General features: G+C 28.9%; 1 non-coding gene across 1 annotated transcript; it reads left to right on the top strand.

Moving 5' to 3' along the window:
* Nucleotides 1-74, top strand: TRNAN-GUU. The gene has a single exon. It is a non-coding gene; the product is annotated as a tRNA-Asn (tRNA).
* Nucleotides 75-5,183: the final 5,109 nt, after the last annotated feature.

Consider the following 5,183-nt stretch of genomic DNA (forward strand, 5'->3'; position numbering starts at 1 on the left):
GCTGGAATAGCTCAGTTGGTTAGAGCGTGTGGCTGTTAACCACAAGGTCGGAGGTTTAAGCCCTCCTTCTAGCGTTTTTGCTTTTATTTTAATTTTTTTACCAATGTTTTGAAAGATTTACATATTCTTAAATTATATCACCTTTGAAACAAGTTAGCCCCCTAATTTTGGGTCTCGACCACATCCCAAATTAATTGAGAAAATTTTTTTTAACGAGTTTTCAAAAAGTGTCATTTTTTAGAGAGGGAAACTTCAGGAGAATATTTTGGACAATTTTCATTATTTTTATCCCTACCAAACATCCCAAATTAATTGAGAAAATTTTTTTTAACGAGTTTCCAAAAAGTGTCATTTTTTAGAGAGGGAAACTTTAGGAGACTATTTTGGACAATTTTCATTATTTTTATCCCTACCAACCCACTAGGTAATACTATCTACATTTATTTTTTCTAAAGAAAAATACTTAAATATATTCCGGGCAATATTTATCTTTGTGCATACCATTCACTTGTCCAATTATCACTTGTCATGCAGCAAATTTTCTTGTTTTCTTTTTAAATATTTTAATTCTTTTTTGGTGTAAGTGATAAAATGTAATGCATAAAGATGGGTGCATCCCAAATATTATCCTTTTTAAATACGAAAATTTTAATTATTCATAGATTATATCGTATTTTGAAAACAAATTACTTCTTTAAAATTGTTTATAGTTTCAATATATACTTTGGGCTCTTTTTATATTTAATATTTTTTTAAAAAAAATTAGACTTTATTGTTAGAAAGAAGTTATATTTATCAAATTTGGTAAAATAAAAAACTAATCTATACTACATTAAAAGGGATAAAGAGAGGAGAATTTTTAACTTCCGTCTCTACTCCCAATTGTTTTAATAATGTTCATTTTACCCTCACATTCAAACTCTTCTATTGAAAGTACGTCGTCTCTTTATATTTTTATAATCTAACTTACACTTTACATTAATGGGAACTCACAATGGTAATAACATAAAGTCCCTTCACTCTATACTCACACCTCATGGCCAAATCGTAATCATATAATGAGATATCTTTATTCCTTTAATTTTACATTCATTTAAATTTTTGAAACCTTATATCTTTTCTATATATCCTCATTTTGGAAACCTTATATGTGTGTGTATATATATATATATATATATTAATTATTCTCTTCCAATCCCAATGAGGGAAACAAAGTGAGAATCGAGATGTAGAAGAAAAATTGAGAAAATAGGGAAGAGAGATATATAAATGAGATAATCAGATGATGGAGATATGAAGAAAGGAGGAGTTTGAGAAAATATTTAGGAAGAAATTATTAAAATTAATTTAATTTTCTGATTTTTCTTTTTAGAATGTTATTGTATATCTATTACGATATTCCTACAAATTTTCTTCTTATTTAGAATGGGATTGAACCCCTGACCTCTTAGATTGAGTGCATGTTAATACCATTTAACTAAACTCGAGAAAATAGGAAAAATGGAGATATCGACAAAATAATTTGGGGGAAAATAGAGATATGAGATAGGAGTTGAACAACTATTTAGGGATAAATTATTAAAATTAATTAAATTTTGTGATTTCTTTCTTTCTCAAAATCTCGCTGAATTTCAGTTACTATATTCCTTCTCTCCCCATTTTCATTCTATAATATAAGTTTTCTTCTATTTGTTGTTGACATAATAAATATATGGTGTCAACCAATATAAGGTATGTTAATGGACTCTTTTTCTCTTTTCTTGAATTAATAAAATAGAATACTTTTATAATTTTATTACCTTTTAGGTATTGTGAGATTTATGATTGGTCTTAAAACTTTAATATTGACTTTTTCAATCAAATACGATGAAAAGATTCCGTTATAAAAAAAAATTAACGTACCCAAATTTTTGCAAAAAGGAAGGCAATCCACTTTAAAAATAATACAAAAATCAGCTTTTTTTTTTTTTTTTCAAAACGAGGATATAAATATTAAAATTAGAGTTTAAAATTTGTGTAATTTTTACATCAAAAATCATAAATGAAGTATATTTTATTATTTTAAATATAATACACTATTGAAAGTTTGATCAAATGAATTTAATAATAATAATATTATAAATATAATAAAAAAAAAATAGATGTTCATTGTTTAGTGTCCTAAAAGCTATGTGTCAATCTTCATGTTGTTTATGTACCTTATAGTTTATTCATGTTTTGTGTCCATGTATCCTATGCCAATTTGTTTGACATTTAGTGGATCTTAAAAACACACATTTGGTGAGAAATCCACTTCAAAATTCTACTAAATTTTCGTATTATCAAATTTTCATAATTTTAGTTATTTTATTTTATTATTATATTATATTTATTTATTATTATTATATTATATTTCTCCATATTCGTTGTACTCCGTTGTGCTTCCTTGTACTCTTCAATTCCACAACACGTTATTAGCACGAGTTCCTGTCACTTCCATCCTAAAGGTAGGTTGGTTTTTTACCTCTTTATTATAATTAATAAATTAAATGTTATTTTTCATATTTAGTACATACTAAATTTATAATATAAATATAATATTTTGTGTTAGTGTTATCATGACAAACCTTACAAAATTAGAATTTGTAGCCCTTGACATTAATGACAATAATTATGTCATGGGTGCTTAATATCGAAATCTACCTAGATGCTATGAACTTGGGAGAAACAATTAAAGATCGAAATATGATATCCAATCAAGACAAAGTAAAAACTATGATTTTCCTTCGTCATCATCTCCATGGTGGGATTAAAAATGGAGTATCTAACAATAAAAGATCCCCATATCTTACGCAAAATTTTGAAAAAAAGGTATGAAAAAAAAAACAGTTATTCTTCCTAAAGCTCGTTATGAGTGGATGCATTTAAGACTACAAGATTTTAAATTAGTAAGTGATTATAATTCCGCATTATTTAAAATCAGTTCAAAATTGTTATGGGGAGAAAAAAATTACTGATGCTGATATGTTAGAGAAGACATTTTCTACATTTCATGTCTCAAATATGCTCCTACAACAGCAATATCGAGAGAAAGGTTTTAAACAATATTCTAAACTAATTTCATGTCTTCTCGTAGTCGAACAAAATAATGAGTTATTGATGAAAAACCATGAATCTCGACCAATTGGAATAACACTATTCCCTGAAGTGAATGTTGTGAATGTTAATAATCGTGGCCGTGGTCGAGGTCACGACTATGGCAGAAGAAGAAAAAATTATTATTTCTTGATGGTCATTCTAATCATTCAAATTTCAAAAGAACCACACAAAATGATGATCACAAAGGAAAAACTATACAAGATAAGAGTTCAAAGAGTAAATATTAACTTTTGTATATTTTAAGTGTTATTTTCTTTTATCTATCTTCATTTTTTTTTAGTAAATATTAACTTTTGTATATTTTAAGTGTTATTTTTCTTATTGTAATTATTTTCTTTTAATGAAGAACCATGGATCATTTTTATATATTGGGTGATTAAAAAAATGAGCAAAGAATATTTATGTCTAGCAGACAGTGCAACTACACCCACAATACTTACAAATAAAAAAGTAGATACAATATCAGGTTCAACAAACTTGATCGAAAGTTTTGGAAAAACAAATATTATTTTACCTTGGGAACAAAATTTATAATTGACAATTCATTGTTCTCTAGTTAATCAAAGTGATTTTCTAAGTTTTAAAGATATACGTTGCAATGGTTATCATATTGAGACTAATAGTAAAAATGATGTGGAATATCTATATATTATCTTTACTGTCTCAAATGAAAAACACATATTAGAAAAGTTTTCTGCTTTATCTTCTGGATTGTATTATACTCATGTACGAGTAATTGAAACATATGTAACAATGAACCTGAAGTTCATAAATCTAGATAATATATACTCCATCCAAGGTCTATAATGATGAGAAGAATTATTTAGAATTCAAGTGGATACTCATTGAAGAGCCAAAATATTATTCAATCTAATGAATTATCATGTGATGCTTGCTCCCAAGGCAAATTAATAATTAAACTATCACCAACTAAAGTGGGAACTGAAATCACCTGCATTTTTAGAATGGATTCATGGTGATATATGTGGACCTATTAACCTACCAAGTGAACCATTTAGATATTTTATGGTATTAATAGATGCATTCAGAAAATGGTCACACGTGTGCTTATTATCAAGTCAAAATCTTGCGTTTACAAGATTACTTGATCGAATAATTAAGTTAAGCACACAATTTCATGACTATACAATTAAGACCAATCGTTTTGATAATGCTTGGTAAAATTACATTCTAAGCTTTTGATAATTATTGTATGTCAATTGGGATAAGTGTTGAACATCTTGTAACTCATGTTCATACACAAAATGGTTTAGTATAATCATTTATAAAACGTTTGCAATTAATTGCAAGACCCTTACTTATGAAAGCTAAGCTTCCTTCATCTGTATGGGGACATGCTATTTTGCATGCAACGTCACTTGTATGCATGATAGCTTGTAGAAATACATGCTATTGTAGCCTTTTACTTAGAATTATGAGGGCTAATAAGCAGAATATGCGTTAATAATACCAAGAATTCAATAGAAAAGTGAGCTTACGTCGACCAGCACCGAAAATCCTCACTAACCCTATATCATTGTTATTCAGAATCAAAGTGTCTATTTTTGCAGCTATTGCAGGAATTAATCGTATGCGTTGGTCCCAGACCGCTGTAAGGTTAACCGCATGCGTTGATCGTCATGAAGACTAGTTCGTCGCATGGAATGTTGTGTCCATAGAGTGATAATTGTGATAGAAGATTGATCACAAGGTAGATGGAATGCGTTGACACTTCAGAGAAACAAACATGAACGCATACCTTGGGAGTATCAACAAAATAAGGTGATGCTGACATTTCCCATACTGCGACAGAAGTAGCAGTGAGTCAGAATGGGGTATCAGAGCTGTCGGCATTTGAACTCTATAAATAGAGCCTTGGAGCTTAACTTCAAACCATCCGAGTTTCTGCCTTAGGCGGATTCTTGTGATCACAGATGAGAGCATGAGCAAAACATTCTTTGAGGGTTCTTCACCTCTACAACCCCTTCCGAGTGACGACCAGAGTTTCACCAGAGATAAAGCTCGAGAGAGACTTCTTCACCATC

Source organism: Benincasa hispida, chromosome 10, assembly GCF_009727055.1.
Source record: "Benincasa hispida cultivar B227 chromosome 10, ASM972705v1, whole genome shotgun sequence".
Taxonomy (NCBI): Eukaryota; Viridiplantae; Streptophyta; class Magnoliopsida; order Cucurbitales; family Cucurbitaceae; genus Benincasa; species Benincasa hispida.